The sequence below is a fragment of the Haliotis asinina genome, chromosome 8, assembly GCF_037392515.1.
Source record: "Haliotis asinina isolate JCU_RB_2024 chromosome 8, JCU_Hal_asi_v2, whole genome shotgun sequence".
NCBI lineage: Eukaryota > Metazoa > Mollusca > Gastropoda > Lepetellida > Haliotidae > Haliotis > Haliotis asinina.
In genome coordinates this window covers 66,770,901-66,785,425 of record NC_090287.1, presented here as the reverse complement: position 1 = coordinate 66,785,425, position 14,525 = coordinate 66,770,901, and positions in this window count along the sequence as shown.

Below are 14,525 nucleotides of genomic sequence, written 5' to 3'. Positions count from 1 at the left end.
GGAGAGATGAGAAACATTCTTTTCCCCCATTCAAGGAGTCTTTCCTTTATAAAGAAAGAGTCGGACATTATGTGTGACCCTGTCACGCTATCCCGTGTGTCTTCTAGGAAGTCAAGTTCAGAAAAAACAATGGTTCCTAGGAAACAGACAATTTTTCAGACTTCACAAGCCAGACAAGCATGTCTGTACTGTAACAAGGACAATCATGATATTGACAGTTGTAAAACATTTGTTGGTATATCCATGCAGCAGAGGAAGGATTTTACACTGGAAAGAAACTTGTGTTTTGTTTGCTTGAAATCAGGACACAAATCCATGAACTGTCTAAAGAGAAGTAAGTGCTGTCATTTGTGGAAGGTACCACCTGACACCCTTTCATGGAGACATCCGTCAGAAAGAGTCATTTCAACACTCTCATCAAACCGAAGCAAAGAAAATAATACAAAGTAGTCAGATTGAAAATGAGTCAACAAAATCCAGTGTTAGTCATGTGAGTTGTCATGCTGACAGTGGGCAAGGAGATCAGTGTTCTATGATATTGCCTGTATGGGTATCACATCGTGATAGGCCTGAATATGAACGTTTAGTCTATGCCCTACTGGACACAACGTTCATTCTGGACAAAACCTGTAAGTCATTGCAAGTTAAAGGACCTGATGTCAAAATGATGTTGTCTACAATGACAGCAAAAGATCAGCTTATCAGCAGTCAGAGGATAAGCGGTCTACAAATTTGTGGTTTTAATCAGCGTGAGCAAATCAGTTTGCCTCCAGCATACACCAGAGGCATTATGCCAGCAAATAGACAACACATACCAACTCCAAGTAAAGTGAGAATGTGGTCTCATCTTCAGCATTTGGAAAGTGAACTTATCCCTCTGTGTGATGTAGAGGTTGGTTTGTTGATAGGCTACAATTGCCCACGTGCACTCACGCCAAGGGAAGTGATTCCGCCAGTCAATGATGAAGATCCCTATGGTCAAAGAACAGACTTAGGGTGGGGAATAGTTGGAACTGTTCATCATAAGGATATTGAAAACTGTGGAATGGTTGGTTTCAGTCATCGTGTGATGACATCTGTCGTTCTGTATGTGTTGCAGTCTGAACCAGAGAAAACCAAAAGAGTGTGCATCTCTTATAAGACTTCAGTCAAGGAAGTGCTGAAATATCCAGCTGATGTATCCAAGATGATGGAAATGGATTTCAATGACAAAGGATGTTCAGGTGATCCATTGTCGTTAGATGACCAGGAATTTCTGTCAACGATGGAGAATGACATACATCAAGGACCTGATGGACATTGTGAAATGCCATTGCCTTTCAAAGGATCAGATCCCATCTTCACAAACAATAGAACTGTTGCTTTGAATAGACTTCAGCAGCTGAAGGGGCGTTTTGTGAGAGACCCACATTTTCAGAGTGATTTTATGAGTTTCATGAATAAACTTCTGAAGAATCACCATGCAGAACAAGTGCCTGTGTTTAATGTGAGAAATGAGTCCAAGGCTTCTTGGTACATACCTCACCATGGGGTGTACCACCCCAAGAAGAGACAAATATGTGTCGTGTTTGAATGTAGTGCCCAGTACCATGGCATATCTCTCAATGATCATCTTCTGAAGGGACCAGATATGACAAATACATTGATAGGTGTGCTTTGTAGGTTCCGCAAAGAACCTATTGCTGTGCAATGTGACATTGAGCAAATGGCAGAAAAACAGAGATTATCTCAGATTTTTGTGGTGGGAAAACAATGACATTCACTCTGAACCCATAGATTACAGAATGACTGTGCACCTGTTTGGGGCAGCATCATCCCCAGGATGTGCCAACTGTGGATTAAAACAAGTATCAAAGGATTATGAAGACCAGTACGGTTCAGATGCAGCTAACTTTGTGCGTGAGAACAAAGTGTTTTGGTCCGATAGCAAAGCAGTGTTGGGCTACATATCAAATGACTCTGTTCGCTATCACATGTTCATGGGCAATCATGTTCAACAGATCAGAGAACATACAACACCAGATCAATGGAGACACGTCAAGGGTGTGGACAACCCTGTGGATGAAGCGTCTCAAGGTGTAAGTGCTCAGAACTTAGCCACATCAACCTGGCTCACTGGTCCAAGATTCTTGTGTGATCCTAATTTCAACATCAATAAGAAGGAATGCAAATGTTTTGAGATATCCCCTGATGATTCAGAGATAAAGTGAGTGAAAACCCTCACTTCTAGTGTTCAAACAACATTTGAAGTGAGTCATCTGAGTCATTGTTCAAAGTGGACCAATGTCAAGAAAGCTGTTGCTTATTGTTTGAGATTAAAGCAAAGGCTGATGCAGAGGATTTGTGAGAAATTACTCAATAAATCTGTTGATAAGGGTTTGACTCCAGTCATAGGATCACTGTTGATCAGTTGGAGAAAGCTGAACTTGAGATTCTTAAACATGTGCAATCTGAGTGTTTTTCAGGTGAACTGAAGGTTTTGAAATCGAAAGTTCATGATGGTATTAACAGAAAGTCCTTTGACAACAGTCGACAAAGTGAAGTTAGTCGCAAAATAACATTGAAACAAGTTAGTGGACCAAGTCCACTGTTCAAGCTTCATCCATTAGTAGATCCTAATGGTCTTATTCGTGTTGGAGGAAGAGTTCAGTTAAGTGACCACTAGGACAATTTGAAACATCCAATCATTCTACCCAAGCATCACCATATCACAATGCTCATAATCAGACATTATCATGAGAAAACAGCCCATCTGGGACATGGTCTCACAGCAAATGCTATACGTGGCTTTTGGAGAATTGGAGAATTCACATTAATTGCTCCTTGTGTTCACTACCAATGTTCAGATGCTTATCTTTTTGATGAATATTTATAGGAAATGGAATATACTAATTTTAGAGAGAATTTACTGAAGGATTACATCTTTATTATGCTTTCTCCATTGTCATTGTATCCAGAACAATATCTTCTAGATTACCGGATAGCAGTTCTATATTTACAGCTGAAGCTTATGCCATATTAACAGCTCTTAAATATATTCAAAGACACCCTAAACAGTATATAATCTCTTTCTTGTCTTCAGGCTATTTAAAATTTGTCTTGTAAACGTCCACTTTTAATTGAAATTATTGAATTGTACATATGACATTGTCTTCTGTTGGTTACCCAGCCATGTAGGCATTTCTGGGAACACAATGGCCAATCTTGCAGCCAAAGCAGCACTCAACAAATCTGTAACACCACTTCTTATTCCATACACTGATTATAAAGCTACCATGAAATCTTATTTCCGTGACCTTATGCAGAAGAAGTGGGACACCCAAGTGGGTATCAATAAATTACATGCAATAAAACCTTATATTGGTTATACCTACTTGGGTTGTCAGTCCAGGTTTGATGAGGTCATCTTGCGACGATGTTGTATTGGCCATACGAGATATACTCATGAATACTTATTGAAAGGTGAGGATCCTCCGTTCTGCATACCTTGTGATGAAATAATCATGGTCAAGCATGTCTTGCTTGACTGTGTTGAATATTCCATCACAAGGGATAACTATTTTAAATCCTGAACTATGAAGGATCTTTTTAACAATAACAGTGGTCATTTAATTATGGCATTTTTAAAAGAATTAGAATTGTTAAATGAATTGTAAAGAGATAAATATTTTATGATTGGAATTTTGAATTAGTAACTAAGATTGTTTGTGGCTGTATCCTCGAGGGGGGTTAAAGTACTGTAAAATTATTGTCCTCCTGAGAGGGTACGTAAGTTCACAAACGTTCAAAGTAAATTCAAACACTCCGCTCTTTAAATCGTAGTATATGTGTTCTTTTAAATGTATGGCTATATGTGACTAAATTGCTAACAACTGAGGGGATGGTGTAAATCCAGCTGGGGTCCATGCAGGTATCAAAAGTAATGTAAGTCCCCATGGTCCCTAGTATGGTGATCTACCTTCAGTTGTTGGCAGTCCATAGCCCATTTTTATATTGTATTGTTCACTATAGTTAAACTGTTTTAGATTTAATAACTAGTCTTAAATGGATATCTGTGATATTTACAAGTGTTATTACTGTTCGTTGTCAAGAGGGTTTTATTTTCTTATATTTATACATTCTACAATGTATTACTTGTTCTCGTCACGATATAGCTGCAAGATTGCCGATGTGAAGATAAATATTAACTCACTTCTCATGCTTTCTAATTTGTTATACCAGTTCAGAAATGACAATACCCTGAGGGCAATGAATTGTTTTGTTTTGAATAAAAATTTGGGAGGAAATTAGTAAAGTACTTCCTTTTAACATTTTTAGCTTGTTAAATCAGAAATAAAATAACACATGACTGTTCATGAGTATATTTCTTTTTCAGCTGACATCAAATCATTATATTTAGTCAAATATGACAGACATTTGTAATTCTCCATTATCAGCAAAGACAGGAAAGTATACATGTGTAATATGTGAAAAGGCATCTGATGATTTAAAGGGGCACTGATGCAGAGCAGTTTCCGTGGACTGGTTGTTTCTTTTGTTATTGTTTTTCTCACGTTAGTCCCCAGATGATATCCAAGAATTCGTGACTGGTTCGTGATCTCTGCTGCACCACCCATATGCGCAATTGATAGTTTATGTGTATACTGATCAACAAAGATGAAGTCATTTTACTTCGTTATTATGAACACAAATGAAACACCTTTAAGTTTACTCATCTGCCAGGGGTATAAAAAAAACTGTTAGGACTGAAAAATAACGCAGTCAGTGTACGTCTTTATATTTTGTCTTATAAACCAAATTATTTCCTTGTCACATTTGTATGCATTTTGAAAGTTAATTAAAAAAAAACCCACACAGTCTGTTTATACTTATAGTGGATTTCTAACATGATTTTAATATCTAAACATTGTAGAGATTGCCAACGTGAGTCATGTTTCACACACACCCTATGCACGACTTAGTGCATGTTTTCTGCGATACAGATTCTGCTGAATGCTACAAGAAATAAATTAAAACAAAATGCAGATATTAAATTTAAGACAGACGGAAGTTATAGCAACAATGTCAGGCTACTACCTTGTTCAGGAATGTATCCATCAATATCCACATAGAAGAACGATATTCCATTCATCTACAGCTGGTAACTAATCCTGCTCTATGTCTTGTGTCATTCCACAGTGTAATATGCAAAAAAGTATCACATTGTTTGAGAATTTTTCACACTGGTGTATACATGATCTCATTGGTTGCCCAGGATAGCACACCTGGCAACTAACTGTATGATGTCCTCCATTAGTTAGCCAATAATGAGCAACAATCAGTCAAGACATTGGCAGTTAATTCCTTGTAGGAAGGATGTTGTTTTTACACTCGCACTTTACGACAGGGTGTAATCAGTATATAGTAAATCTACACTCATAAACACTGCCTTTTTGACAAATTAGCTGTGGAAGTTATTAATCAATCAGTGTGTTATCGGTTAATCCTTTGATCAATGTTTGTTTTGTAACTCAGCTGATAAACGCTCTTGCATCACTTACATGCTCATATTACATAACATGCAATACATTTGTCACTAGAGACCTTAATGTATAATGTTGAATATTTACTCCAGACAGGAGAAATGTCAAATGGGAACCTTTGTCGAGAAATTTTAGTGGTGTTACCACTAATTATACCTGTTATAAACTCATTAACTGACCATCAAGTGAATGATGACAAGTAACATGTGTAGGTTTACACCATCACACCCGAGTTACAGCAAGGAAGATGTAATCTCTGTGTCGCATGCAGCCTGAAAACACTTATAGGCCGAAACTGTTTTGAGGATACCAACGGAACTTCTGGGTAAATGGGTATAATCAGTCTTTTTACATAAGAAAATTTTCAGATTTCTCTACCAATGGCAAACTCCTAGTTATTAGTTATATGAATTCAGACAAATCAACTGTGTGGTTTTATTATCAAAGATAATATTAAGAAACCAGGGTCGTAGCTACCAAAATTTACATATGATGTTTGCTATGACGGCTGGGCCAACCCTCAAAACTATCTAAATATAAAGCTTTGCAATCTTTTTCGGACGTATATGAAACAAATGGCTTGTTACGTGTATGTAGACATCATATTTTCAAATGACATGATGAAATATCAAGGTGAAAAACACAGAAATGGGATCAAATTGGATCAGTCACTATACCATCCAGGCATCAGAAAAAAAACTACACTGCTTGGATATTTTGTTGCAATCAAGCAAGGAATAAGAGGGGTATTTTTAAATAGCAGCATGTGATGGGCATCTGGCCTTCTCAATTTTTAGGGTGAAGAAATTCTGCTAATGTGGACAGGAGCCCAGTCCTCGTGTCCGTCATGGTCGAGGGAGTGGGTGCTGACCTATTTGCTGCTTGGTTTCATAATAAGACTGTTGGTGAGACACAGCATTCTTTCAACATCAGTGCCCCTTTAAGCACACTTTCCAGCATATCATCTTGGAAAACACTACTGAGCTAAGGCTGCAAAGCTTTGTCATAATAAAACCATTTTGGAAAATGGAAAACAAACTGATGATGATAAATTTCTGTTTCTTCTTTATCACAGGAATTGCTGGAGCAGGTTCACTAATAAAAGAGACATGCAAAAATTCATGATGCCTAGTGGTGGAGAAGCAGCAGCAGCATGGAGACATTAGTGCTTAACAGCAAGCTGTGTAATTTGCACAAAACATGAGTACATGACAGGAGTCACTGGTAGAATTATCACAGTTAAAACAAATGACACACTGAGGGGAAAAGTCATTGACAAAGTGGATTTGAGGATCATAGCAGCTACAAGTCAGGATGTTGTTGCAGCAGAGGTGCCACAGATCATATCGAAGAGAGGACAACAGACTTCACTACACAGGTTCAGACACCAAAGTCACAGAAGAAGAGCAAAATTATGAAGGGACTTTGACAGCAGCATATGATAAGCTTTTCAGGTATATACAAAACACTGTATTCCAGAATCCAACTGTATTAAAAATATCAGAGGTAACCAATAGATTGAGAATCTGCATTGAGGAGAATGGATGCCAGACCTTCAAGACTTCAACAACTAAACATCTGCACATTCAACTCAAGTCAGAATTTGGTGATGATAATGCCAGACTTCTACTTTTTCCCAGTACATTCGCAACTGAAGCTATTGCATTTGAAAACTAAAATATGAAAGATGAACTGAATGCAGTAAGATTCATGCATCAGTTTCAGCCAGTCAGAAGGCCTAGCATGCTGTACAGATTTGCAGACTTATTTCCGGTGTCGACAATGCTGGTACAGCGCTATGCCAACAGTTTGTGTAACTCTGACTCAAGATATCTATTGTGTACTGCTGGGGTTCATTTCATACCTTTCCTCAAACCAAGACGGTCATTTGCGATGGACCAAGGAGTGTGGTAGGCTTAGCTGAATGTCAACACCATCGTCCATAAAACTTAAATCTGCTTGAAGGTGAGAATTTGCATGATTTCACACACTTTTGAACATATGTATTATCCAGTGTAACAGGTGGCAAATTGTGGTACACACAGTCTTAACACTATGAAAAAACTACAGAAAAGTGATTGTTGAAGAAATAAGTCGTAATCTCTGGTGAAAACAACATTCAAGTTTACTGTAAAAGCATATGTTATCACTACATCCTCACACCCCCAAAATGTCCCAAAACAGTATGTCAATCACATCTCTAAGGTTTGAGGTTGAGCAGCTGTCTGTATCCATCTACCAATTTCATCCCATGCATGCTGAATTGGTGCCATATCCAGGGACAGAGATGGCCAGCTGCAGTACAGCAATGTTGTTTCCTCTGTCCTGCTGGTGCTGTCACGCCCACTGTAAACGATTTTGGCAGTGACATTTCATCAGAATCGGTCAGACATAAGGATGGCGACATCTGATCCCTGCTGCCCTCAGACAATGATGAACAATGTCTACAGAGATGTGACTTTGTGGCCCTTGAATGGTTGCAACTGTCTGTGCTGCTTGTTGCTGTCACTTACACAGGTGTCATATAATCACCAAACAGATAGAGCTTGGTGCATACTTTATTATCCCAGCACCGCGACCAGACAAGAAGCGGTACTACATCCGAGAGAGACAGACATTCCCAAAATTAATACCCAAGATAAACTGAACATACCCACTGACAATTCTAAAATGAAATAGGATCATATTACATCCCTCTTCTTTTGAAGAAAAAGAAATTGTGAAAGTAATCCTTGCTAAATAACTATCACAATATAATGTAACTGACTGGTTGACTTGGATCTGGTAATACTCACTTTAACAGTATCACTCTCCAGTTCCTCCATTGCATCACAACACTAATTACCCTGACAAACAATTCACAATTAAGCCTCTGGAACTGCAAATTCTTGCATTACCAACACTGTAACACTCTCACACTAGCAATACTCCACATAGGAGTTTAACCTTAACACAATGATCTGCACTTCTGCTGAACATCCTGAATTGTTCAAATATTGAAACCGGTCATATTTCAATATTGTTCAATGAATCTGTCTGGTTTCTTGACCATTCTACCACTACTGGTACAATACTGTCGAGTATCAATGTTCCTAGTGGTCAGTACACTGTCTCCATTGCTTCCATCTGCACCTTGTCTGTCCTCATCAGATATGACTGACTGGGAAATTTCATTTGAGTGTTCATCCATTGCAAACCTCACTTTTCTGGGTGTTCCCAGCATTTCTCGCAAATAGTGCCTGTTTCTTCTTAGAACACTGCCATTTGGAGTTTCTACCATGTACAATCTGGGCTCATTACACCTAAACGATATCCTTCCAGGTACCCATCTCCCACTGTCTTGATCTTGAGTCAAAACTTTCTGACCAACACTCAGCGCAGGTAAGCCTTTCACCCCTTCTCTTCTGTGACAGTATTTCTGTAACTGCTGTCTATCCTGATATCGCGGGTTTTAGGTTACATGATCGAAACATCACTGGTGAGCAAAACGCCTGAATTCTTCACAATCAAACTGTCTACCGTTATCGCTGATAGCCTTGCTGGGTATGCCCTGTTCACAGCTGTTTACAGTGATCTATGACAGCCCTACTTGGACACTGACCATGTATCCTGCGTACGAAGAATGACTTGGAGTAGTAGTCAGTTATCAACAGATTCTCACATTCATTGAAGTGAAACAAATCCATTCCAACTGTACGCCATGGTCTCAGGGGAATATCATACATGTGCAATGTTTCATATGACTGAGATTTTTTGTTCTCCTGACAAATCATGCAATTTTCCAACAATTCCTCAATCTCCTTGTTGATAGCTGGTCAGTATATACATGACTTGGCATGGAGTTGACACTTGGCAATGCCCTGATGACCAATGTGCAGTCGTTGTAGTGCCTCATGCCTCATTGCAGGTGGTATCATAATCCTCTCAGCAAGAAACCATCTACCTACAGCTCATGCCGATAGGACCAAAATGGATGTGCAATTTTCTGCACTTGCTTTGCATTTTCTGGCCATCCAGATATAATAATTGTCTTTAATGCACTAAATGTCTCATCTTTTTCGCTTTTCAGTTGAGAACTGTACCTGCTGGATTGTTTTGTCAATGCTAATAGTTGGACCTAAAGACTGATTCTGCCTGGACAACATGTCTGAGAGAATCATCTCTTTTCTGGGTTTGTATCTAATCTCATAGTCATGTTGTTGAAGCTGGAGCATCATCCTCTGGAGTCGAGGTGGAGTGTTAGATTCTTATGCTGAATATTTTCCAGGGGTTTATGATCCCATTCAACAATGAAATGGCTGCTAAACACAAATGTGTGAAATCTCTTGCACCCAAAGACCACAGCAAGAAGTTCACACTCAATATTTGCGTATCGCTTTTCAGTGTCAATAAGTGCCTTGCTTGCATAAGCAATTGGATAGCCATCCTGCATTATCACAGCACCAAGACCTTTCATAGGTGCATCAACTTGCACAACCTTAGGCTTCTTTGGATCAAAGTACTTTAAAGTACCATCAAGACATGTCATAGTCTTCAGCTTGTCAAATGTAGCTTGATGCGATTCTGTCCATTGCCATACATTGTCTTTGTGAGTCAAGATCCACAACGGTTCTGTAAAATCAGCCAGGTTGGGTATGAATGATGACATATACTGTATCATACCAAGAAAACGCTGAAGCTCAACAGTGTTTGCAGGTGGAGGTAAGTTGCGAATCTCCTGTACCTTCAGCGGATCAGGATGTACACCCTGGGCATCATAATAGTTTCTAAAAAACTTGATTTTCCCTTTTCTGATCTCACATTTCTCAATGTTGAAAATCAGTCCATATCTGCAGTTTTCATAAGCTGATTGAAGTTTTTGGTCATGTTCTTCAACAGGCTTTCCATACACAGCTGTATCATCACTGATGCCATTTGTCCCTCGACACTGTTCAAGAATCATATCCATCTTTTCTTGGAAAATGTCCCATGAGATTCGTAATCCGAAAGGAAGTCGAAGAAACCAGTACCTCCCAAATGGGGTATTGAAAGTTGTGTGAAAGTTAAACGTGTGTGTTATTTCTTATGTGTTCTATTAATAGAGTGATTTAAGTCACTAAGGTCAAGACTCACACTTAGTTTCCCATTGTCTCTCCTACTGACTGCAAGTGGTAAAACCCAATCTGTTGGCTCTGTTAACTTGGTAATCACATCCAAAGACTCCATCCTGTCCAACTCCGCCTTCAACTTGTCTTTCAGTTGAATTGGATACTTTCTTGCCGGATGTATCTGTGGTTCAGCATCCTCTTTGAGGGCAATATGACACTTGCCAGGGAATTGACTAATGCCTTCAAGTCTGTCAGGGTATAATTTCTGCAGGGTTTCCTTGTTTGGGATAGATACTGACTTATCCACACTGTGCACTGAAGTTGTAGGGCAATTTGGTGTAACTAGATTCAGAGCAAGGTTTGAAGGGAGACCAAGTAGAATAGGACCTGGTGCATCTGCAACAAAGAATTCAGTTACAACTAAATTCACATGTTAAAGTGATGCTACCATACTGGGATATGTTTGTACCATTATATGCACTCAACAAAGAATTCAGTGTCCATCCAATTACCATTAAATTCACATGTTAAAGTGATGCTACCATACTGGGGTATGTTTGAACCATTATATGTACTCAACAAAGAATTCAGTGTCCTATTATGATAAGGGTCTCAGGTCCAAATGAGCGTACGAGTGAAATCCCTTATCTAACTGGTGTGCTGGTCTGCTTGGGGGAATTAACTCGCCAAAGAGTCCAAAGTCACAAGAAGCTAATTACAATTTTATTAACAAGAAATAGAATAACAAGGGTGGCCACAGAGAGTCGGTACAACCCTCTGGGCTGAGGGCTAGAGTTGGTCTGAGTTGGAAGTCTAAACCCTCCTGAGCGACAAATGGAGTTGGAGACTATTTAACTAAACTTGAAACAATAAAAAGGTTGTGGCTCGTTAAAAGATACAAAATGGGTGTGCCCTATAATAGCCAATGAAATACTGAATATACAGAAAGGGGTGTGACCTACTGGAATAACCAGGCAGAGGGGAGTACTCTTAATCCTATTAATCCTATCTTAAGTGGCATTAATCCTGCTGGCACATTTACTGTATGCTTGAGCTAGTTCTATCCAAGCCTGTTTTGATGTGTCAATTATACACACTGTTATACTAATGATATGTTTTCTTCAAAGAAGCTCATTAAACTGTCTAGATTCAGCTTTTGTCTTAATGAACGGTTTGTCTAACCGTGGCATTTTGAATATCTCAGGCTAAGATTTTTGTACAAACATCTTTAAACAATGCACTTGTAATTTTAAATCCATTTGGAGTTATAGATCTATGAAATTAGTTTTTGCTTTAAGCTGGTGTCTTCCTCTAAGCTACTACTGATCATGATGAAATTAATATGCTATATGTATATTTTCTTAATATCTGAATCCTAATGTATAATGCTTGTAGTGGTAATAAAAGAATTTTTGTATAAATCATTATTCCATGATAGTCCATCCAGGTACTGTTAAATCCACATGTTAAAGTGATGCTACCATACTGGGGTATGTTTGTACCATTATATATACTCAACAAAGAATTCAGTGTCCATCCAGTTACCATTAAATCCACATGCAACATATGTCATATTTGGGATTTCACTTTCTTAGTAAAGTACAAATTCTAGTACTTTTTTCGGTTGAGTCAACCGAAAAAAGTACTAGAATTTGTACTTTACTAAGAAAGTGAAATCCCAAATATGACATATGTTGCATTTGACCACTTTCTAAATGGCATCGTGTAATCATTAAATCCACATGTTAAAGTGACGCTACCATACTGGGGAATGTTTGTACCATTATATGCACTCAATTTGACATGTTGAGCCTTTGTGGTACCTGATTTGGGAAACCTGATGCATCAAGGTATTCTGGAAACATCCTCCTGTGAAGTGGAAGTAGATTTCCTTGTGCGCCTGTGTCTACTTTTACCTTCATGGTATGATTACCTTGATGGTTATTGAGTTTCACATCCATGTTTACTTTCAGCTCATCTACATCATGCTTGTCTACCCCATCAATGAAAGTGATAGTTTCAAAGTGGATGTGTTCAAAATCTTCTCTCACACTGCCTATATCATGGTATTTTTGTGAATGTTGATGTGGCTGTTTCCTGTAGTTAAACTGATGTGATATGTGTTTGTCACCCCTCGTTGCTGCCATCCACTGCTCCTTGAACTGGACTATTGCCAGCGTCTTGACTTACTGTGTCTATGCTGCACCTGCCTCTACTCAGCTGACACATCTCCTGCCAATGCCTAGTTTTACCACACAACTTGCATCTACTGTTACTTGCTGGGCTCTTGTTCCTAGATGCGAAAGAGTGTTTTGTTCCACAATACCAGCAAACACGTTGTACGTCATCTGTTTGTAAAATCTTGCCATCTAGATTCTTAAACTGTGACATGTGATTTCTGCTTACCTCATGTCGCCTTCCAATATCAATGGCTTCTTGTAGGGTTAACTTTTCATCCCATCCTAGTAGTGTTTTCTGCACCTCTAGGTTGGTACACCAGCAATGAGAACCGCAATCATTCTCTCCTCCATTGCATCATTGTCTTTAAACAGACACTTCATAGCTGTAGCCTTGCACCTTGTGATGAAATCCTCAATTGTCTCACTGTCTTTTTGTTTGTAGTCCAGAAATTCCAGCCTATGAATTCTGAAATTTTCAGATGGCTCTATCTGAGAAGAGAATTTATCCCACAAATTTTTAGGATTTTTTAAGTTCTCTTCAGTAAGATTCCAAGTGTTAAACATCCTAAAACCTTCCTTGCCAGACCATAAGATAATGTACCTATGCTGATCTTCTGGCTTGATACCTTTAATTTTGAACCAAAGTTCACTCGTTTGCTTAAATTCTTTAAAAACCTGACCATTGTCCGGGTGTGACCAGTCCATGCATGGTGATGGCACAGATTCCGACATAGTGATTTTATGTGCGCTTCACTTTTACACTGCACAAAATAATGAATGTACCTGAACAGCACGTACGTTGTCAGTCCACTTTGGCGTGTAGTCAAAACAGCACGCCGAGTGGTAAACAGATTCAGCCCAAGATGCGTCACAAACCTTGAGCAGAATTACGTTGCTGTTACATAGGTCTGATCCCACCGTTGCCACCATGTAATATAATCACCAAACAGATAGTGCTTGGTCCATACTTTATTATCCCAGTGACCTGACAAGATGTCTGTACTACATCCGAGAGAGAGACATTCCCAAAATTAATACCTAAGATAAAACGAAACATAACCACTGACAATTCTAAAATGAAATAGGATCATATTACAACAGGTAAGTAACCCAGATGTGACGATCTTGTGCTGGCGTTGTTACCCTTGGACGTCCTGAACGCGGTCAGTCTTGAACATTACCGCTTTGACGATAACTTGCGGATAGTCTTGTGATTGTTGTCACATGACATCTGAAGTGCCTGGCCACTGCAGTTGGTGTGGATCTATAGCAGGGTCAATGTGAGGTAAAACAACTACCAACACTCTGCTGGGTGTGAGGCTGTTATGATTGGTAAGTGACACCCTGTAACAATGAATACAATAAGATAGTAATATGTCACACATAATTCATACACGACACATATAATTCTATGCACAGGTAAATACGTAGGGATAAATACCGAGAGTAAAGCATTAACTAAGTATGAATAATGTTACTTATTACACATGAAGAACATTATAATTATACATTAAATATTACATCATTACGCATATCGTAATGATAATACATACAATGCAGTGCATTTAGAGTACATCATTACGCATTGGTTATGATAGTATAATAACAACGTATACATGAGTCTTCATCCATTGCATGATTATACTATATGCAATAGAGGTATAAAATAAACATATACAAATACCCTGTGGGTGGTACAAGGGTGTACACAATCAGGCATGTGGGAACATAAAACT